The following is a 24,440-nucleotide window of genomic DNA, read 5'->3' as shown; positions in this document are numbered from 1 at the left end:
CATACCCTCATAATTTCAGAGCCACTTTCTTTCTACTGCCTCCAAACAATGCTCTAACACCACCCCTTTCCTTCTAATCCACCTGCTCTTTTATTGCCAAATTAGTCTTCTTAAAATCTGTTTTCCCTGTACCATTATAGGGAAGGGGAAGAGAGGAAGCTAACTCTATTTAGCAGCTAGCCATGACTTTGGCACTTTATGTTACCTCATGAAGTCCTCTCACCCAATACCCTGAGGCAGGTATTAAGATTCCTGTTTTACAGATGATGAGAGGAAGAGTCAGAAAGGTTAACAACTTGCTCAAGATCAGCCACAGCTAATCATCAGTGGACCTGGTGTTTGAACCTGTGCTACCTCAATCACACCCTGCTGAATCCATAGCTTTTAAAAAAACTATATAGTATTTCTCTTTTTTATTTTTTTACTTTTATTTTTTAAATTAAATTTATTGGGGTGACATTGGTTAATAAGATTATATGAGCTTCAGGTGTACAATTCTGTGATATATCCCCTGTATGTTGCATTGTGCACCCACTACCCAAAGTCAAATCTTTCAAGTGTTCATTACCTAGCCCCCTACTCATTGAGAATTTATGTTTTGAGCATCTACAGTGTAGAAGGAACATCATGAAAAACAAAGATCAGTAAGAAAGAGAGACCCTCCCTCCAGGAACTTACAGTCTAGGAGGAAAGACAACATATGAAAATAACTAACTGCAGGAATTTTCATCTGTCTCATTCCCTGTTGTATCCCTAACATCTAGAATAGTTCTGCGTTAGTTTCCTAGGGCTGCTGTAAGAAATTACCACAAATGAGGTGGCTTAAAACAAAAGGAATTTATTCCTTCCCAGTTTGGGCGGCTAGAAGTCCACCATCAGGATGTCCATGGGGTTGGTTCCTTTCGGAGGATCTGAGAAAAAAAAATCTGTCCCACGCATCTCTCCCTGCTTTGGGCGTTGCTTCGCGTGTAGCTGCAACGCTGCAAACTCTGCCTCCCTGTCACATGGCCGCCTTCTGTGTATATCTCTGCCTCTGTTTCTCTGCGTCCCCGCGTCTCCCTGACCTCTCAAGGAACGAGGCCATGCGGGCTCCAACCTGATCCGGTATGCCTGCACCTCCGCGTCTGAAAAGATGCTCTTTCCAGGCAAATCCACGGGTTACAGGTGAGCACTTGGGGGGACGCTGTCCCCACACCTACTACAGGACGGCTGGCACATAGTAGCCACTCCACAGCTCTCTGTTGGGTAAAGAAGCCATACGAAAGAGAGGATGTTGCGCTTCGCAGCCCCGCGGGCGCCCCGCGGTCACACAGGGCCGCGCCCCGCGCCCGCGCCCGCCCCGCGCCCCGCGCCCGCCCCGCCCCCGCGCGCGCGGTCACCGCCGTCGCCGTCACCAGGGGAACCGGCGGCGCCCTCCAGCCCGCCCGCGGGGAGCTGGTTTCATGGCAGCGACCAAGAGAACAGATTTGGGGCTGTTGGTGGGGGCCGTGGATCAGGGCACCAGCTCGACGCGCTTCTTGATTTTCGATTCAAAGACGGCCGACCTCCTCTGCCATCACCAGGTGGAAATCAAACAGGAGTTCCCCCGGGAGGGATGGGTGGAGCAAAACCCCAAGGAAATCCTGCAGTCGGTCTACGAGTGTATAGACAAAGCCTGCGAGAAGCTGGCGCGCCTCAACGTGGCCGTCTCCAGCCTGAAGGCCATCGGGGTCACCAACCAGAGGGAGACCACCGTGGTCTGGGACAAGGTCACCGGGGAGCCGCTCTACAGCGCGCTCGTGTGGCTCGACCTTAGGACCCAGCCCACGGTTGAGAGCCTCAGCCGGCGGATCCCGGGAACCAGCAACCTGGTCAAGTCCAAGACCGGCCTCCCGCTCAGCACCTACTTCAGCGCCGTGAAGCTGCGCTGGCTGCTGGACAACGTGGAGGAGGTCCGGCGGGCTGTGGGCGACGGCCGGGCTCTGTTTGGCACCGTGGATTCCTGGCTCATCTGGAACTTGACGGGAGGGGCCCACGGCGGGGTCCACTGCACGGATGTGACCAACGCGAGCAGGACGATGCTCTTCAACATCCATTCCTTGGAATGGGACCAAGAGCTCTGTGAGTTTTTTGAGATTCCAATGGTAATGCTTCCAAATGTCCGGAGTTCCTCTGAGATCTACGGCCTGATGAAATCTGGGACCTTGGAAGGTGTGCCGATATCGGGGTGTCTGGGGGACCAGTCCGCGGCCCTGGTGGGACAGATGTGCTTCCAGGATGGACAGGCCAAAAACACCTACGGAACGGGCTGCTTCCTGCTGTGTAACACGGGCCCCAAGTGCGTGTTTTCGGAGCACGGCCTGCTGACCACAGTGGCCTACAAGCTCGGCAGGGACAAGCCCGTGTGCTACGCCCTGGAAGGCTCTGTGGCCATAGCAGGTGCCCTTATTCGCTGGCTCCGAGACAATCTTGGAATTATAAAGAGCTCAGAGGAGATTGAAAAACTTGCTAAGGAAGTAGGTACGTCTTACGGCTGCTATTTCGTCCCAGCCTTTTCCGGGCTGTATGCACCCTACTGGGATCCCAGTGCGAGAGGGATCATCTGTGGGCTCACTCAGTTCACCAATAAATGCCACGTTGCTTTTGCCGCGTTAGAAGCCGTGTGTTTCCAAACCCGAGAGATTTTGGATGCCATGAACCGCGACTGTGGAATTCCACTCAGACACCTGCAGGTAGATGGAGGAATGACCAACAACAAAATTCTCATGCAGCTGCAAGCAGATATTCTGTGCATCCCCGTGGTGAAGCCCTCCATGCCAGAAATAACTGCCCTGGGAGCCGCCATGGCAGCGGGGGCTGCAGAAGGGGTTGGGATTTGGAGTCTGGAACCCGAGGATCTGTCCGCCTTCACAGTGGAGCGGTTTGAACCCCAGATCAACGCTGAGGAAAGTGAAATTCGTTATTCTATCTGGAAGAAAGCTGTGATGAAGTCAATGGGTTGGGTTACAACGGAGTCTTCTGAAAGCAGTGATCCTAATATCTTCTCTAGTCTACCCTTGGGCTTTTTTGTAGTGAGTAGCATGGTAATGTTAATCGGAGCAAGGTACATCTCAGGTACCCCATAAATAAGGCCAACTCATGTATTCCAACAATGCGAGCTCTTTACCCAATGAGAGACTCCAGCGATTCTGCCTCTTAATGTGACGACACTATTCACAGACTCTGATTTTATTTATAAGCCACTTGCTGCGTGACCCTCCAAGTAGACCTGTGGCTCGAAATAAAGAAAGTGCTGCAGAAAGAAAAAAAATCACATTGGTGTTTCTGACTAATTTTTAAAGCTCTTTATAATTTTCTTAACCTTATAAGTAAATCTTATCTCTCACTATACTCAAACATAAAACTTATTTGTTAGTTGGTCTAATTTCCTCCCTAACCCTCATGTTCCCATTCCTGATCTCCTAATTACATATATGCAAGACATTATTGCTCGCTCAAGTTCATTTGTTTATGCTATTTCTTTAGCTTCAACAATGGCTTCTTCTCCAGCCATTCACCTCCTATTTATTTTTAAATGTTTTGGTCTGAATGTGTCCTCCCAAAATCCATATGTTGAACCCTAAACTCTTTGGAGTGACGATATTAGGAGGTAAGGCCTTTGAAAGGTAATTAAGTCATATGGATAGAATCCTTGTGAAAGGCATTAGTGTCTTATAAATGAGCTTTCGGAGAGATCCCTAACCCTTCTACCATGTGAGAACACAGTGAAAAGGGGTTGGCTATAAACCAGAAAGAGGGTCTCTCACTTGACCAGAACCCTGAGAAATAGATTTCTGTTGTTTACAAGATATACACTTTATGATATTTGGTTATAGCACCCCAAACAGGCTAAGACATCTTCCAAGGCCTATTAAAATGTCACATCTTTCAAAAGCATTTTATTACCTTATGCCCCCACCTCCTTTCTCTAAACTTCTAAAAAGCAATTGCATTTTTTTCTGCATCACTTGAAATTTCAGTTACCTATTTATTTGTAACTACTCCCAAACTCAGTGGCTTGCAACAACAGCAGGACGTAAGGATCCAAGATGACCTCACCTCCATGTCTGACAGGTGGTATTGGTGTTGGTTAAGGCACCTCAATCTTTCTCCATTGGCCTCTCATCCTCTGGTTGGCTAGACTAGTTTCCTTCTGTGTCAATCCCAGGGGAGATGGTTATGGTAGAAGCTGCAATGCCTCTCAAGATGTAGACTCCAGAATTCAACATCATTTCCACCACATTCTATGGTTATAATAAGTCACAAGGTGAGCCCAGACTCAAAGGTCAGAGGAAAAGTCTCCATCTCTTGGTAGGACAAGCAGCAAAGTCACACTGCAGAGAAGAATAAGAGAAGAGAAAAAGGCTGTGGTCATCTTTGAAAACAGTATACAACACTTGGGATATAATGACACACTCTCTCTTATTGCTCTCCAATCACATGTGTTTTAATGTAATTGGTTCCCAAATTCTGATATAAGGTCCTTGAAATTAAAATTCAAAATACATAGTTTTCTTGAAATTTCTTAAATGTTTACTGTGGACCTGGGCATATATCATGCTTTCAATTACTATTTATAATATTAATTATATAGCACTTTGCTAGACACTCCTAAGTATATAAAGTCATTTAATTCTAAGTGTATTAATAATAATTTAATTTTCACAATGACTGTATGAGAGGGGTCTATTTTTAGCCCATTTCACAAAGAAGGAAACTGAGGGAAGGTGTGGTTAAATGTTTTCTCAGGGTCTACAACTACCAAGTTGTAAAATCGATAGTTAAACCCAGACATTCTGAGTCCACATTTCATGCTCTTAAGCAATAGTTTTCATTCATATTGATATTATGATGATACAAATTACCATCAATATTTGTACACCTGTACAAACATATTTCACTTAAAACTACTTAGAAAATATTTTAGCATCATTGGTATTGATAAACAGACATAATAGACAACTGATAGATTTTTTAGACAGGTTTTATATAAAATACTGAATTCTTTTTGAAGAAAACATAGACAAATCTGATAATCATTGGTATCTTACCTGAATTAAACCCCTCTTTCTTTGGTTTTTATTTATTTTAATTTTTTAATTTTTTTATTTTTCAATTACAGTTGACATTCAATATTACATTAGTTTCAGGTATACATCATAGTGGTTAGACATTTATATAACTTACAGAGTGTTCCTCCAATAAGTCTAATACACACCTTAAGCCTCTCTTTTCTTTCTCTCTTCCTGGCCCTCTGAAATCTCCCACAATGATGTGAACACTGGGCCTTTTTTGATATATTTTTACAGGACAAACTTCCTGTTAGTCATATCCTCAACCAACACTATCTTATCTGATCTTTGGTAATATCCTCCTGCTGTTCACATTAGCAGAGATTAGCACATGTCCAAATGAGACCCGTACCCATGTGGGTCAGTTAACAGGCCACCATTTCATCTCCTTCTGAACCCACTTGCCCTTAATCACAAGCAGGATTTGGGACGGGAGACTAGAGTAGATCTGGTCCATCCATTATTGCTTCTGGGAAAAACCCCAACGTGCATGCATGTACAGTAGGACAATTTTTAACACCTTCATATACTAGGTATATTGTGTATTAAGAACTTGAGGTGGCGAGACCTGACGCCAGAATTTGAGGGAACCCAGAAAATGTAACACATCTGCATCTTGTTCCTTCCTTTGCAGGTGCACAACAGAACATGTTCTCCTCAAGAAAAGCATAGTCTCGAGCTGCTGGATATCTTTTTAATAAATATCATATGCTTTCTGTTGTTTCCCAGATTACTGTGATGTCCCTGGCGCAGTTTTCCTTGTGATTTCCCGCCTATAAGCAAGGGAATGTGTGGTAATAAAACTTAAGTAATTTAAAATCTTAAATGCATGGCATAAGCTACTGAGAATCTAGATATGATCTATTTGATGGTCTTTAAACCATGGAATAATCAAGCAGACAAAATTCCTTGACAAAATAACAGCAGGAATTGGGAAGAGACTTTAGAATTAATGGTAAAAGGCAGGTGAATGTCTTTCCGAGTTAGACATGGACAGGATGCTGTCTAAGTCTCTCAGCATGATGTAGGTGATGGTCTCAATAAAATCAGAATCTTCTCACAAAATAGTTGTTGTGGGTTGAATTGTCTTCCCCTCCCCAAAAGATGTGAATGTGATCTGATATGCAGATAATCAAATTACGATGAGGTCATTAGGGTGGACTTTAATCCAGTAAGACTGTGTCCTTATAAAAAGGTCAAATTTGGACACAAAGACATACACACAGAAGGGGACAATAATATGAAGACACCGGGAGAAGATGGCCATTTACAAGCCAAGGAAGACCAGAGAGTGGTAGCAAACCGCCAGGAGCTGGGAGAGAGGAATGGAGCCGATTTCCCTTCACAGCCCTCAGAGGGAAACAACGCTGCCAACAGCTTGATTGCAGACTTCTACCTTCCAGAATAGTAAATTGGTATTATCTACCACTAATTTGAAAAGATAATTGCACCCCTATGTTCATTGCAGCATTATTTACAATAGCTAAGATGTGGAAGCAACCTAAGTCTCTATCAATAGATGAGTGGATAAAGAGGATGTAGTATGTACAATGTGGGGCAAAAGTAGGCTCACAGTTGCTCATATGGAAAATGATACAATAATTAATAAATAATAATACAAAAATAAACTCCTTTTCACTGTAAACCTACTTTTGCCCCACCCTGTATATGCAATGGAATATTACTCAGCCATAAAAAGAATGAAATCTTACCATTTGCAACAACATTGATGGACCTAGAGGGTATTATGCTAAGTGAAATAAGTTGGACAGAGAAAATCAAGTGCCATGTGAGTTCATTTATATCTGGAATAAAAAACAAAATTAATGAACAAACAAGACAGAAATAAACTCATAGATACAGAGAATAAACTGGTGGCTGCCAGATGGGGAGGGTTTGGGGGGATGGGTGAAAAAGGTTAAAGGGATTAAAAAATATAGCCCAGGCGGTGTGGCTGAGGAGTTGAGTGTGGACCCAAGAACCAAGAGGTGAGGGGTTCGATTCCTGGTCAGGGCACGTGCCCAGGTTGCGGGCTCCATCCCCAGCAGGGGGCAATTGATGATGTTTTTCTCTCATTGATGTTTCCATCTCTTTATCCCTCTCCCTTCCTCTCTCTAAAAATCAATAAAAACATACTTAAAGAAAAAAGAAATACAAATTGCCAGGTAGAAATATAGTCCTGGAGAGGTAAAGTACAGCAGAGGGAACATGATCAGTAATATCGTAATAACTACGTATGGTGTCAGGTGGGTACTATGCTTATCGGCAAGGTAACTTCTTAAGGAACATAAATATATAATCACTATGTTATACACTTGAAACTAATATAATATTGTACATAAACTGTAATTCAAATTTCAATTTAAAAAAAAAATCTGTTCTTTAAGACACCCAGCTTGTAGGAATTTATCATGGCAGCCCCAGAAAACTGAGGCAGTAATGTGTATACGTTCTTTGTTACTGCAGGCCCTAAATGGCTATAGCTACGAGAGGGTAAATTCTGGTAGCAGTAACAAGGTGCAGATTATTTAGAAAACAAAGAAACTATTGTCCAAAGGAAGAAACACGATTTTCTTAACCTTATATTCATGCAAATCATGACCCTATTTTTAGGAGGGAGAACAGTTTTCCTTGGTAATCATTTAATGAGAACATAACTTCCTTTAATACTTGTTATATATACCACAGTCACTTAAGAGAGATGTAAAGAGAATAAAATCCTGTCTTTAAAGAGTTTATAATTAGTTGGGGATAAGCAAGATGCTGACCAAATTAAAAATCAATAAAAGGCAACGTCTAATGGGTTTGTAAATTGAACAGGGTAACATACTATAAATTCAACATTAGTTAAAAAATCTCATAGGAAAACTAACTTTTTAAACCATGTGTTTAATATTTTCAAGCATTATATGTAATACTCCAAAGAGAAATAAACTTTAAAAAATTAGCTTTACATTGAAGGTTTTACGTACTCGATATCTTCAGCATCTTGATTGCAACTGTGACTCGGTATCCGCATAGTCTAAGTACCTGCATACAATACCCAGAGAGGTGTTCCTGACTCTGCACTTAACCCAGGTAATAAAAAGTGTTCACTGAAAATAACTAAAACCATAATATAGAATGGGAATTATAAGCGGTTTTCTTCTTTTCAGTTAATTCATTATATTACATATTATTATGTACTACTATATCATGTATAGGGCATTCAAAAAATGTATACACATACATTTTTATAGCTTAATTGGAGTTTCTTTCTTTTCAGATTTAACCCATTGGAATGAATAATTATTCAAAGTGTGTATACATTTTGAGGGGACACCCTGTATATTAAATCATAAATAATATATTCACTACATGTTCCTTAAAGGCAGAGGATGTGTCCTGTTACTACCTAGAATCTAGAGCTTTTAAATACACTGGTTAAATAAACAAACAAAAGAATAAGTGGATAATATTAACTCCTCTCCAAGGAACATATTTATGCTCATAGCCACTTGTTCTGGGGCAATACATTTTTCCTTTTTCTCGTGTTGACTAATTTCTATTGATCCTCTGGTGTGTGGGCCACACTGCTCTCATCTCACACCATTCAGTGCTTGGTTATTGATTTCCTGCTTCAGGACTCTTATAATTGCAGAAAATTCTAGTCCTTGCTGATGTACTTGTTCAGAGTTTGCTTTAAGTATAGAACCATTATCAGTTCATTATGAGGGAGGCTCTGGTACTCCCCAGTATTTTCTATAGCAAAGTTTGTTTGCTTGCTTGTTTGGGTTTTTGGAACTGCAAGTCAAAACCCATCAGAGGATCAAGAAATTAATCCAGTGGCTTGAGACCAGCTATTTTGGAAAGGAAAAAAAAACAACAACAACAAGGATAGGAGAGGATGTCCCTGCTAGAACTAAACAACAGGTTCTCCTGAGCTCCCAGCAAGAAAAAGGCCCCAGATCAGTTAGATGCGACCAGTTCATGTGCTGGGATGCCCTTAAGATGTGACTCCAAAGTTGCTTTATAGAAATTTTTGTACTTCTTACTTAGGACCATACCAAAGAAAGGGGGAGGGGAGTAATTAGTGAGGTGTTGGGGCCTTGTAATTACTGAGATGTTAAGGATTTGGGCTCATAAACAGAGCATACAATTCTGAAGAGACAAATATACTTATTTCTGTTTGATAGTTGGGGGAAGGGAGCTCAGATCCTGGCGTTGGAGACAAGCCTCCCCACTAACTTAGCTCTATGGAACAATGTTGCTCCTTAAAGATTTTGAAAATAAAAAAATACTGTCAACTTGCTTTTACTGACAAAAATGTTTTATTAAATGAAACAAAGGGATTCAAACAAAAGATCAATGTCACCTCTTCGTGTGGTGAAATACAGGCTGAGCATTACTCTGGCTCCATGTCTACTCAGAATCCTTTGCTCCTCGCTGCTACCCATAGCATTCACCAATTCAAAATAAATGTTCAAAGCACCTATGTGCGCACAATGCTAGGGGCTCTGTGTCTGCCCTCAAGGGTCTTACTCTCTAGATAAGTAAATCACTATACATTTACAAATATATTAAATAAAGTAAACAACTACATATTTACAAATAAACACTAAGAAGAAGGAAAACCATGGTGCTATGAAAATAACAATAGGGAATGGAGGTTACCGTGAATTAATTCATAATGGATTATATTTAACCTGAGACCTGAATGATAAGAAGTCATCTATATGAAAGTGGAGGAGGAATCTTAGGAAAGGGGGTTCCAGGCAAGGAAGAACTTGGCTGGCTAAAAGCACTGAAGGACACCACATGAATGGCTGGGACAACCACTGGGGAGGGTGGAAGGAGAAGAAAGTAGAGGGATAGGTAGATGGTGGTAATTCAGGGCCTAATAGGCTCTGATAAGAAATTTGGATTTTATTCTAAAAGCAATAGGAAGCCATTAAAGGGTTTTTAGCAGAAGAAGAACCTGATAAGATTGAAATTTTTTTTTTTAAAATATATCTTTATTGATTTCAGGGAGAGAGAGAGAGAGAGAAACATCAATGATAAGAGAGTCATTTATTGAGCCCACAACCCGGGCATGTGCCCTGACTGGGAATCGAACTCCGATCGCCTGGATCCCAGGTCGATGCTCAACCACTGAGCCACGCCCAGCCGGGCAGATTGAAATTTTTAAAAGCCCTTTCAGGAAGGGGTGGTGAATGGGTTGGAGATAGGGACAAATGACCAAAAAGGCTCCCCCAAAAGGGAAGCCAGGGGTAATTTTAGTATCTAGATGAGAGATGATGATGACTGGGACTAGAGCTATGGTTGAAGTAATGGGCAGAAGACTTCAAAAGTAAACTGCCTGGATTTGTGATGAATTACATTTCAAAAATAAAGATGGGGATCAAGAATGATCCCCCACATTCTGATTTCAATATTTTGATGCATGATTGTTGGTATTTTCTAAGATAGGAGGAAAGTCTAGGCGAATCACAGAGTTTGGGAGAAAATCAAGAGTTTTCTTTGGGATAGGCTAGCTTGAGATGCCTGAGCAACTTCAAGTGAACTTGAAAAGTAGGCAGTTGGAGAGCAGTGGGGAGGAACTCTGAAGGGACCCTGCTGTGATCATGCTGATATCTCTGCTTCCCCACATAGTTGCCTGGAGCCCTAGTTGCCCCCAAATGGAGAGAAGTGGTCACCAAAAGGAAACTCGATATTTTATTTAATCAAATCACATACACTATTGCATTTGACTTGGCAACTCCAAGGTGAACTGCTGCCAAGTCAAATTTTTATCCAGATAATGAGCGATATCTATTGCTGCCACATCTGCTTCCTGCTCTATTGTAAACAGAAAAGTTACCGCAAGGTAGAACACTAGGCAATGCCAAGAAAGAGAAGCAACTGGCATCAGTTGCTCCAGGAGTGAGAAGAACATTGAGATGGGAAAATGATGTTAAAAAAACAAAGAGAGGATGAAGATGAAAGATAAGGGTGCACCTCTCCATTTTCGAAAGGATATCAGTTGGTCGGTATTAAGAAGAAAGGAGTTCCAAGGCTGTGTGATTGGTAAAGAGGTCAGGGCAATCAAGAACAGTGCCAGCTGGTGCACTTCAGAACTCCCCAGTGAGCCGGGCTCCCCTGTAGTATGTTAATATCTAGGGACATCTGTACTGGTCTCCCCAAACCATAATGCATCTCTTTTTCAGTGGGACAATAAAGCACGTGACAACTGATCAAAAAGGAGCTACTTGGTAGTTTCAAGCTTGCATCTGACTTATAGCTGAGCAGAAACATTCACTATGTTTCTTAAGTCTTGCCATGACCATGTATGGCCATCCCCATTTTACACATAAATAAATTGAAAATTACAGAGGTTGAGAAATGTGTCCAAGATTATACGTCTAGTGAAGAGCAGAGGAAGCATTTAATACAGGTTGATTTGATTTTCATACTACAATGTTAGTAATGAGCATGTGTCGAATATAAATGAGCTGAATAGAAAATTGAAAAATAAGTAGATCATTAATCAATGAATTATCTATGGTTTCTCATTTTTGTAGCCAACTTTGTTTTAATATTAATAATTTCTGCCTTCCACTCACTAAAAAATATACCACAAATATTTTCTCACTCTTTTTTTTAAATTAAATTTATTGGGGTGCCCGGCCAGGCGTGGCTCAGTGGTTGAGCGTCAACCTAGGATCCAGGCGATCGGGGTTCAATTCCCGGTCAGGGCACATGCCCGGGTTGCGGGCTCGATCAATGACTCTCTCATCATTGATGTTTCTATCTCTCTCTCCCTCTCCTTTCCTCTCTCTGAAATCAATAAAGATATATTTAAAAATAAAAAAATAAAAAATAAATTTATTGGGGTGACATTGGTTAATAAGATCATATAGGTTTCAAGTGTACATTTCTATAATGCATGATCTGTATATTGCATTCTGTGCCCACCGCCCAAAGTCAAATCATCTTCCAAATATTATTAAAATTTTACAAAAGACAAATGCATGAAAAAAATTTCTATCCAATGGGAAAAATACATAGGTCAAGGGAATATATACAAAGCAGAAGTACTTTAAATTAGGTGATAGCATGCTTTTTGACATCTACAATGAAGGATAAATATATACACTGTTAATTTTTAGAACTGCAGGAAATTTAGCACTTCTTTTTCAAAAGTAAGGATTTCATAAGATGGAAGTGAAGAAACTTCAAGATGTTAGCTCCAGACAATTTATATTTCACTCCAATTGGTCTATTGGCCATCTTCTGAACTCATAACTTGATGCCTTTCCTCTTGCTCGAGGCATTTCTTCTCTCTATAATATCCATGTCTCCTCTTTCTTTATAACTCCATGTACCAAAATTTCTCACATCCACAATGATTGGTTAAATGCAGCTTCTCCCATGAACACTTCTACTAATAACAGAAATAAAATAACTTTTCCATTATTTAAACACCTCATATTACTTTTTTAAGATTTTGTATGTTTATACTTATTCCACACCATATTTCAAAAAGGATATGAGGTCCCTTAAATGTATAAACAAGATGTTATAAATAAGTTTTTACATAATGCAAAGGAAACTAAAGGCTGAAAAGTGAAATAGAAGCAGAGACAGGTTATGTTACCTGATATTTTACACTTTGTATGCATTATCCCATTCAATTCTTAACACAGCCCTACAAAGTGGAAAGGCTAGGCATTATTAACCCAACTTTACAGATGAGGATACTATGTTTCAAAGTAAAGATAGGCTGGGACCCGATCTAAGGTATGTTAAGGCAAATCATGAACTAAAGGTCTTAATAATAGGGGATGATGATTTGGTCTCAATAAAATAAAGATCCTTCTAATAACAGGCCTGTGTATACCCAGAGTGTTCTGGGCGCATGAAGGGGAGGCACTGTTGTGTACTAGGCTCCCAACCCTGCAGCAGCTCCTGTAAAGGCCCCGAGCCCATCTGTCAGGGACAGGCGGGGAAGGGGTCTCCTTGACCTCTACGAGTTGGGTTAGATGCCTCTGACTCTGTTTCCAACTCTTCCAGATTTTAGAGGGGAGTCTTTTTTTTTTTTTTTTTGCACTTTTTTACAAACTTTTTGCTATGCATGAATAAATAAATATTGGATTAAGAACCAATTAGGTACATTTTTACAATGGAACATCATTTGGATATAAAAAAGAAGGAAATCCAACTCCCTACAACAGCATGGATGGACCTGGAGAGCACCATGCCAAGTGAAATAAGCCAGCCAGAGAAAGACAAGCACCACAGGACCCCATTCATATGTGGAATCAAATGGACAAAACAAACCAACAAACAATATCGAAAAAAATTTTAGGCTCTTTCCATTTGAGATCATATTGTATTTTTCCCCTTATTATGATTACCTGTCGCAGAAATGATCATGTAGATGCCTTTTGAGACATAGTCCAGACCCTATAGCTGCCTCTCAAGATAGTGCCTGTCCAGGTAGTTGCCTGTCATGATAGTGGCTGCCTCTCAGGATAGTAGCTGCTTCTGGTGATAGTAGCTGCCTGTTGCAATATAGCCTGGCCTGGTAGCTGCCTGTCATGATATTGTCCAGCCCAGTAGTTGACTGTCATATCATTTGCCCCAACTGTGATTTGTCATATCATTTCCCCTTAATTTGAAAGTCTCTTGAATTAGAAGCTGTATTTTGTGCATCTTTGTGTCTTTCCCCTTTCACCCAAATGCTAGGCATGCTTTATCATAGAGGGTATTTAAAGAATGCAGCATGTTCAGTCATCTCATAAGAGTTTGAAATATTCTAAAAACTAGAATAGACAACAGGATTTTTCCAAGAATACTCTCAGATTTTCTTATTGGAACTATTGCTCTCCTGCAGTAGTAATATCACCTGGAGTCTCCTAAATTATCCCAATCTAAGTTTAATTTGCTTTCTCAGTAATTCTTAGATAAATACATTTTGGAGCAGGGACTCAGAGTATCCCCTCTAGGTTTTTAGAAAAACCTCTGAAGAGATAACCAGAGTATAGAAAGCAACCAATTTCCGCTGCTTATCCTCAGAACCATTCCCATTTCTTTGCTATTCCTATTCCTTCTAAAGAAGAAGGTCAAAGGTAAAATAAATGGACAGATTATTGATTAAAGATATAAAACAGTAAAAAATATGTAATGGCTATAGCAACAACCACTCCAACTTAAGAAACAAAATCACCACTAAGAATCTGACAAAAACCTTTGTGAATTAGAAATCATCAAATAAAATAGGCCACATCCTGCATACAGCCAGTTCTTGCTATTAGCAGCAGTTATGCTCTATAAGGTCACTGTGAATGCTGAATCAGCACATGCTGGACCATTGTTCCTGAGGGAAATGCAGAGTTAAGTTCCTGCAAGCCTCTGGATACAACATTTCACCACCTGATCAATATATAACTTTATTTATGTGTGTTTCAGTTTAAAGACACATTATTTAATGTATAATGTTGAGGAATTAACATTGAACTTGTAGCCAACAATCATATGACTCATGCTTGAAAGGAGCCTATCTAATGTATATATTTTCTCCATAAGGCACATCATAGCTTTCTTGAGCTTAGGAAGACAAGACAGTACTTCAGCATAACCCTTGAAGGCCATCGGAAACAGAAAAATCACCCCCCTCCCCCAAAACCCACAAAAATGTAAAAACATGGAACTAATTAGACCACAAAAGGACACATTTACAGTATAAGAGCAGAAACAAGAAGAACATCACCTCGTTTGATGTCAGCTGGGAACATACATATAAGGTGACTCAACTTTCGGCCACTCTGAACATATCTGTGAATGACTGCAAATGTGCTACAAGTATTTATTTGGGGGAGTTACAAATACATTTTAACAAGTAATCAAATTCACAAATATAAAATCACAAGCAATGAGGACTGGCCGTATTTATTTGTTGTATTGTCTATCTCCTCTTCCTGATACTTAAACTCTCTAATAGGAAAAACTTTTTCCGTTTTTGTTTTTTTTTACTTTTTCCTCAGTATCTAGACCATCACTGTCCACTAGAAATGTAATGTGAGCCACAAATGTGAGCTGCGTATGTAACTATAACTGTTTTAGTAGGTACATTAAATAAGAAACAAAAGTAATTTTCATAATGTATTCACTTACCATAATATATCCGAAATTTTATTTAACAACTAATCAATATAAAAATGTTGACATGACATTTTAAAGTTTTGCTTATTTGTTCCAAACATTGACAATCCAGTGCATATTTTATACTTAAAACACATTTCAGCTCGGCTGGATGTGGCTCAGCGGTTGAGCATCGACCTAGGATCCAGGCGATCAGGGTTCGATTCCCAGTCAGGGCACATGCCCGGGTTGTGGGCTCGATCAATGGCTCTCTCATCATTGATGTTTCTATCTCTCTCTCTCCCTCTCCTTTCCTCTCTCCAAAATCAATAAAGATATATTTTTTAAAAATAAAATAAAATAAAATAAAATAAAATAACCAAAGAATTTATATGCATATAGGCATTGCTGGTGGACATAGACAATAGGATAGTGAAGGACGGGGCAGGGCAGGAACCGGGTGGAGAGAGGCAATGGGGGAGGGGGGGAAGGAACATCTGTAATACTCTCAACAATAAAAATTTTTAAAAAGATACTAAAAGTGTTACTTAAAATATCCATTAACATATGAGTTAAAAGATGTTTGACGGTGGGAGAAAACACATGGTTCTAAAAGTATTTCAGGTTTGGCTAAATATAGTGTGCATATTTTACCTTTTAAGAACCAGAAAATGCTAATTAATAGAGTTATTATACACCTTGGTGATTAGACACACTGTCACCCAAGAGTCTATCAGCTGCTCTTGTAACTTGCCAGAGGCTCACTGGGAAGGTGCTAGCATCCCTGGGGAGGCTTTGGAGCATCCGGCCGCTGTTCGACTGACAATCTAAGAGGTTTCACACTACAGCTGGGGGCAATATCAAAAAGGCATTTTTATCCTTCAAAACTACATGGCTCCCTTCATTTTCCTACTCTGTGGGAGCACCTTTGCTATTTTTCTTATTTATGAATCAAACATTAGTGCATTTTTACACAAGCATATGCCATAAAAAATGCTGCAGAACACCTACTGAATGGCAATGTAATAACCAATTCATAATATTTACCGTCTTATGATTTCAAAAAGGACTTAGGGTAGCTTAATCAATTAATAAGAACAAGCCATGACTGATTAACACAAACAATTTATTTTTTCAGCTCAGATTCTGCTCATATTAAAACTTGCAAGGTTAACCAGAGGTACTTTGAGAAAGAACAAAAAATGGAGACAAAAGGAGGTAACCAATCATTCAGAGCAACTGTGCAATAATAAAGCTCATTTTGATTCTGTAAAAATTGAAGAGCCCGGAGTATCAGAGTGAAAACTGAAAATCAATGTTTTCAATATTCCTGAAGCCAGACTTTGGTTACAGCTTATGTTGCACCATCGTATCCCCTCGGCCTGCAGTGTGTTACCCACACACTGGTACAGAAAGTACCCTGAACACGCCAGTGGGTGGAAGGGCACTGATGCCTGGCCTCTGTCGTGGGCCACTACAGATCTCTAAGGTGCTCCCTGCACCCTCTTTTACTACAGTGATAGAGCTTTTAAATAGAATAATATTCAGCACCATTTTTTTCTAATTTACCTATTGTCTCTGAGCAGTTTTTGTCCTTTAAGGAGTCTCTGAATGTGGAATTCCCAAGAAATAACCCATACGTGTGCATCACATATCATCACAGAGCAACGAGAGCTGAACCACATATTTAAACATAGTCTAACATGGCGAGAGGAAATGCCCCCATCTTCTCTGAGAGGCTCATAATGTTTGAGGGAAATTCATAAGAACCGAACAGCTAGAGTTGCTTCTGTCTCAATACCAATGTGGGAAGTATGCATGTAGAGGTGGTACAGGGGAAAACTGAATCCAATATCGATTGCATTTTGATTCTGCTGGTTTTAAAAGTCCTCAGTATCAAACTAAAAAAATAAATCTCAGGAAAGTTGCTTTAAAATTTCAAATTTGTACAGGGTAGCAAAATAAGTGCCATAAGGTGACTGTAGGCTAATCATTTCAGTCAGGAAACAGAAAGCAGAAGGGAATCCCAACAAGAGTAAGAATTTTGTTCCTCCAAAGGTCAAAAAGTGTGGATGGAAAGGAAGGACGGACTAGCTCGGCCAGAGGACGCAGGGAGGGGGAATGAGGCTAAGCAGCTTTAAGAAGGATCAGCACTTAAATCTGCAGCAGCTTTGGCTGCAGAATGACTCGCTACTTTGGCTACTCCACAGAAAACCCCATTCGAACGCCCAATATGAAGTGAGGTTGGTGATATTCCGCACCTGGTAATGTGTGTTCCGATATTCCTCACCTCCGAAGACCTTGTATAATATATTTCTTAATTGCTTTCTACCAAAGTGATGATGGTCACTGTGATGGTTAATTTTATGTGTCAACCTGCCTGGGCAAAAGAATGCCCAGATGGCTGGTAAAACATTATTTTTGGGTGTGTCTGTGCGGGTGTCAGGGAAAGATAATTAGCTTTTGAATCCAGGGACTGAATAAAGATCACCTTCACTGAAGGGGATGGGCATCGTCCAATCTGTTGAGGGCCTGAGTAGAACAAAAAGACGAAGGAAGGGTGAATTTCCTTCATCTTCTCTTGCCCTTTGATACCTGTGTTCCTGGTTTTCCCACATCCAGTCTCAGACCAGGACTTACATCACCAGCCCCTCAATGCTCGGGCCTTCAGACTTGGACTGAATCACATACTGGCTTTTCCAGTTCTCCAGCTTACAGACAGCCAAAGGTGGGTCTTAGCCTCCGTAACCATGAGGCCAATTCTTATAATATATCTCCTTTTATATATGCCTGTCAGACTATCACCTTCCTATCTATCATCTATCTATCTATCTATCTATCTATCTATCTATCTATCTATCTATCTATCATCTATCTATCTATCTATCTATCTATCTATCTATCTATCTATCTATCTATCATCTATCTATCTATCTATCTATCTATCATCTATCTATCATCTATCTATCTATCTATCTATCTATCTATCTATCTATCTATCTATCTATCATCTATCATCTGTCATCTATTCATCCTATTGACTCTGTTTCTCTGGAGAGCCTTGACAAATACAGTCATTATGCACATAGCTGAGATTAGGAAGCTGTGCTGTGAGTATTAAATAGAGTTCCTTCACAGAAAGACTTTCATTCATTTACTCCTTTATTGAACACATATTTATTGAAACGCCTACTATGTGCCAGGCACTGTTGTAGAAAGCTCTTCACATTCTAGAAATTTATTTCCAGTTGGGGAAGATAGATATTAAATAAAACTGTATGTAAATAATATAACTTCAGACAACTAAAAAGCAGGGTAAAGAGCTGGGACCAGATGGTGAAGGCTTGGCTGTAGCCCAGACTGGCTAACATTATTTTGCATTCTCTAGAAACCTCGAGGCCTCCCACTTTGCTGTAGCGTGGAATAGGTCTCATCTGATCTAACTGCTCCATGAATTCTGGAATGTCTGTGCCAAGCCTACTAAAATGCTGACACAAAGTAGCAATAAGATTCAGGGCAAAACTGATTTATCGCAGCATTGTAGGGAGGGGGGAAATGCATGGTAAGGGACTAGGGTGTGACTGTGGTAGTTGTGTTCTAAGTAGGGTGGCCAAGGAAGGCGTGTGATATACCAGGACTTGTACAGAAGCTTCATGGTGCAAAAATCTGGAGGAAAAGTGTTATGAGCAAAGGGAAGAATCTGTGCCCCAATAGCATTCTGGGTATTCAAGGACCTGCAAGAAAGTCAGTGTGTTTAGAATATGGTGAGTAGGGGCTATCAGCCATAAGAAATGAAGGCAGGAGGTTGGCAGAAGCAGGTCACGTAGGATCTTGAAGACCATGGTAAAAGGTCTGGAATGCAGTGGAATGCAATTGGAGGGTGTTAAACTGGGAGTAACTTGATGCAACTGGAAATCGTTAAACTCTTCAGAGGAAGGCAGCTCCTCTCAAAGTGGCAAATGTTTGCAATTAATTTGGTTTCACTGATCAACATCTCACTTAATGATTTTAAATTAAAAAATGGTGCTGGGTTAATTGACTGTCTAATTTACCATCATCATCATTTGTTTATAAACAAACTTTAATTACTGAGTGAGCACATTCTTCTTTTAAAATAATTGGAGAGTGCAGAGAATCATAAAAACTTGGAAACAAGAAAAGTCTGTTGTGTTTCTACACTAGATGACATTCTGGTGCCTTTTTCCATAGTTAAGACCAACAATGACATGTTTCTGTCTCCTGACTAAAATTATCAATTAGCCTACAGGTCACATTGTGGCATTTATTTTGCTACCCTGCTGCTCTCTTAACATCAGATTGTAATATTAAAACATTTTCCTTGTTATTTAAATTTCTCATGAATATTTTTTAAAGGCTTTTATATTTTTACTTATTTATCTCATAAGGTTCTTGGCTATTTCTAAAAGGATAATACTGAGAAAGTGCTTGTAAACTACAGACTGCAGACTGGCTACCTATAGCTTCGATTTGGACTACAGATCTGTTTTTGTTTGGCCCATGGTGTGTTTTTGTAACTTGATTAGTTGCCTGTATTGAAATGTAGAGAATTTCATCTTCAAATCAAGACACCTGGCCTACTAGAAAAGCAGAAGATTTCATAATGCTGAGCCCAAGTTCCCAAAGGCCAGCAGTGGCTGGAGCTGAGCAGCAGCTGGTCCTTTGAGGTGGAGCATGAACTTTCCTGGCCCAGCCTGCTTCTCCCAGTCCCAGTGCCTGCTCTGATCCTCATAAGCATTTGACTTTGCTAAGAGTACTTTGGAGATGTAAAGTTTTATTAACACCAGGCTACTCTACATAGCGAATACCGCCTTGGGGCCCCAGAGCAGGCTCTCAGCTTGGCAGCCTGGAGTGGAAACCAGTGCCCGCAGGTACCCTCCGGCGGAGCAGGTGTGCTCTCCCCGTTTCAGGGCTTCCAAGCTGCTCTGCCGCCGGCTCACTCCCCTAATCAGTGCTTGTTACACATCATCGGTGTCGCCTTTCCAATCTGGGCCTAAGTCACTGCCAGCGTGACTGGGTTCTGTCGCTCTGCTTCTTCTACCCCTCTACATTCTCTATTTCTCATTTCATAAGCTTGCAAATCCTTCTGAAATGCTTTTCAATTTTATGTAAATGGACTTTTATATTTTTCATATTTATATATATTTATATTTTGTGTAAGCAGACTTTTATTTTTTTAATTTATCTTTATTGTTGAAAGTATTACAGATGTCTCCTTTGTAAGCAGACTTTTACAGATATCCCCAGCCCATGAAAGCTCTTTTTCCTTTATATTAGACTGTCCAGTTACAGTTGACTCGCTCATCCGGTCTGCGAATAGTAACAGTGTTAGGGAACAGCAGTGAACAAGCAGAGGAGGCCCTGCTGCCCTCACCTCTGATGCGGTTCTATTTCAGTGAGAAAGACCGACAAGTAAGGAGTGAACAAAAAAGATCATTTCAGAGTTATACACACTATAAAAACAAAATAAAACAAAGTGACATGATAGCAACTAAAGCACTATTTTCTACTGCCTAGCTAAGAACGACCTGTCTGAGACAGTGACCTGTGAGCTGAATGACAAGAAGCAGTAAGCCGGGAGACCGGGGGGGAGGGTATTATTGCGGGATGAGAGAAGAGCCGTTATGAAAGCAATAAAGTGGGAAGACACTTACCAAGGCAGATTAGCAGAAAGGTGAGGCAGGCAAGTCCAGTTGAGTTCAAGAAGGTGGGGCCTTGCAGGCACTGCTGAAAGATTTAGATCTTCTTCTAAATGCAATGGGAAGCCTCTGAGCATTTGCAGGGAGACCATTCAGGAGGTTGTTTGCAATAGTCCAATGGAACATGATGGTGGTTTGGACCAGGGTAGTAATAATAGGATTCATAAAATTATCTTTAGATTTTCTCAACCATAGTCTTTTTACCCTGGGTCCTCTGATGCTGTTTATTTGCTACCAAGGAGTGTAGAATTACCCTAGAAGTAGGCAGTTATAGAAGACTGGGTTTTGAATAGCTCATGTCTCACTGTACTTGAGGGAATAAGTTGCTGCATTTCCTTGACTCTAATATGTCATTTATTGAAGATGCACCATTATTTTATGTATTACTAAGAAACAAATGTTCCCGATTGAAAAATGACACAAGGCTTTCTTATTACATAGAAATTTTGTTTCACAATTATTGAAAGAGTCCTTTCAGCATTATTTGGACATAATTTTCTTTTAAAAGAGTTGTGTTTACTTTTCTATATATGCAATAAATTTTCATTGTAAACCTAAAGCATACTGTAATCTATTTCAAGACATTTTAAACAGCAATTAAAATCAACATGTGTGATATCAATAATGCACATAACTCAACTGAAGTGCCCATCACAATATGTAAAGCTATTTCTATATTTTTGTGTTTAAAGCCAATGACAACCTTGTCCTTCCTAACTGTCCCTTGGCCAAAAACAGATGGAAGACACTACCATTTGTAAAACACACCCTGATTTTAGAGATGTTAAAATATAACTAAACTGTGTATCTTAAAACTAATGATGCAAAAGAGTAATGGGAAATTTTCTTAGTAAGCAAAAATGTAAATAGGTCTAGAGTCGAGCCTCTCTACTCTGCACTTTATCTTTCCAGTAATCAGAAAACTTTCATCTACCACAAATTTCACACACACACACACACACACACACACACACATGCTTATACATATGCATGCCCATCTACACATATATTTATATAATAATTTAAAGGGCTCTAAAAATGTGAGGGTAGATTGAAAAATCTGTTTTCTTTCTTCCTCACTTAGTTCAGTATCCAACTGAGCCCCTACGTCAGTGCTTCACCCTACCATTTCTCCTTGAACACAGCCTATTGATGTCAGAGGATGAAATTCCGTCATTTGGGGAAGCGAAGTGGAGGTTCTTGGGGCACCACTGAAGTAAGCATTTTCAGAAGCCCCCATGGGAGGATGGGACATGCAAGATTTTATTGGAGTAGAGTTACATTCCTCAGGTTTCAATGTCCCATTTCCCTCAAGCCAGTCCTGAAAGAGGGGCAGCTGTGAGTTCAGCAGAGCCACAAACAAGGCCAGCGTCCAGAGTTTCTGTTCCATGTGGCAGTTGGGTGTGGTTCAGCATTTAGGTCAGATTAAAGTCCATCAGTCCCCGTGTGGAGCCCAGTGTGGCTCTGCACCATGTGGGCTCAGGGGAGAGCATCCCCCTGCCACACGGGTCTCAGGAGAGAGAAGGGAGGGAGTTTCTATTGTTTGGAAGTTTAAATATTCCGGCTTCATGTGCTTGCGGTGGTCATGCCCATCTTGGCCACTGACTTGCTTTCAGGTGTGATTGATGGGCAAGCAGGTAGGCACCTTCCCATGTCACTCAGACCTTACTGGGCATCACTACTTTAAAACTGTTCTGGCTCATCAGCTAAGTTCCTCACTCTGTTACCAACTTCAGCAGGAGGACAGATGGCTCCAGGGCAGAGTCTCGATGAACACCCCCCCCTTCAGATCACTCTCAAGTCTTGTTATATATACAACAAATTATATTAACTGGGCCAGAACTGACATCACTCTTCTCGGATATACACTTACTTTTGGAAAACAAGCCTCCTAACTGCTAAAAAATTCAAAGTTTGCAGGGGATTCCTGACACCTGTGCAATAAAAGTGCAACTCTCTCTACTATTAGACAATAGAGGTAGGACAGTAACTCTGGCCTATGAATTCAGGGAGAAGGGGGGCAGCACAGGAGAAACACAGATGCTACTAAAAAAGAAATGACCAAAAGTACAATGAAATATTAACATTGTGGAATGGAAATTGGGAGGAAAATACAATTTTGGGTGCTCATGAGGTTTACCTTCATTACTCCCAACCTCTGGATCCTGGGAAGTTTCCTCTCTGTGAAGAAAAGAATTAAGGTTAAAAAAAAAAATTCATCACTAGTGGTCCAAGCAAGGCTTCCATTTATTTTTTTGTCTGTTTATTTTGGGAAGGGATACCTCTAAAAGAGATAGACATAAAATAAGGGAAAACTTTTCCCTGCTTGTGAAAGAGAAGTTGGCTGAACAAAGGAGACCCGAAGGTGGTCAGCAAGAAGCTCTACAAGAGCTGACTCAGTGCATCAGGAACACTAGTGTGTGCTGTGGGTTGAATTGTATACCCCAAAAGTTATATTCAAGTCCTTACCCTCCACCTATGATTGTGACGTAATTTGGAAACAGTCTTTGAAATGTAATCAAGTTGAGATCATACTGGATTAGGATGGACCCTAATTTAACAATTGGTGTCCTTCTAAGAAGAGCACAGTTTGGCCACAGAAACAGGGAAAACACCATGTGAGTACAGGGGCAGAGACAAGAGTGATGTCTGTCTAAGCAGAAGGCGGCCAACAATTCCCAGCAACCACCAGAAGCTAGTGCCTTCAGAGAGAGCATGGCCTTACTAACACCTTGATTTTTACCTCCTAGCCTCCAGAACAATGAGGCAATACATTTCTGTTGTTTTAAGCCATCCAAGTCTGTGGTAATTTGTTCTGGCAACCCTAGGCAACCAATACAGAATGTAAATAAAGCTCTTTGCTTGATAGTAGGAAGCCTAACAGGAGTTTGGGCGGCACCAACAAGACACACTGCACAAGACTGATCACCTGAGCAAGGAAGCAGCCCTTCCAGTGTGGTCCAGAGCTGGGGGTGCAGCCAGTGTGGAGAGCCGTCCTCGAGGGGCAGACCTACAGCAAACAGAGTTGCAAAGTGACAGGAGGAAGATTTAAATACATTATTAATGACTTCTAACTTCTCACCTCCCCAAAGAGGACTTTGTGAACCACCTAATTTAACTTACATTCCTCCCTTTACCACATTAGTATATATTTTTAGCACCTGACTTTTTACTTAGTAAGTCCCAAATTGTATTATTTTTTTCTATCGCTCTTCTTCTAGACTATAAATTCTGTAAGGGCAAATGTCAACTCTGTCTTGTCCGTTATTGATCTCCATAGGAAAATGTCTGAAAATTAGTATGTGCTCAAAAGGTATTTCTTTTTATTTTTTTAAGAATTAGAGATGTATTTATTATGCCTTCCCAACAGAATTGACACTTGCTTGCCCATGACCATGGACAGACATTGTTGCAGCTGGCTATGATGCATTATTTGGGTTCCAAGTTAGTTGGAGATAAATTGGTCACATGGGGCTGGGCCTGCTGGGGTCTGAGGGAAGGCACAGGCTGTAGGCGCCAGGTCAAGTGGCAC

At 40.6% G+C, this 24,440-nt stretch overlaps 1 pseudogene across 1 annotated transcript; it reads left to right on the top strand.

Annotated features, from left to right (window-relative positions):
* Window positions 1-1,442: 1,442 nt before the first annotated feature.
* On the top strand, window positions 1,443-3,104 carry LOC308561122 (glycerol kinase pseudogene; annotated as a pseudogene). The gene has a single exon. The product of its transcript is annotated as a glycerol kinase pseudogene (transcript).
* The last annotated feature ends 21,336 nt before the right edge of the window (window positions 3,105-24,440 follow it).

Source organism: Miniopterus schreibersii (genome assembly GCF_964146895.1).
Source record: "Miniopterus schreibersii genome assembly, chromosome: 1".
Classification (NCBI taxonomy): Eukaryota; Metazoa; Chordata; class Mammalia; order Chiroptera; family Miniopteridae; genus Miniopterus; species Miniopterus schreibersii.
This window is presented reverse-complemented; position numbering and strand designations above follow the sequence as displayed.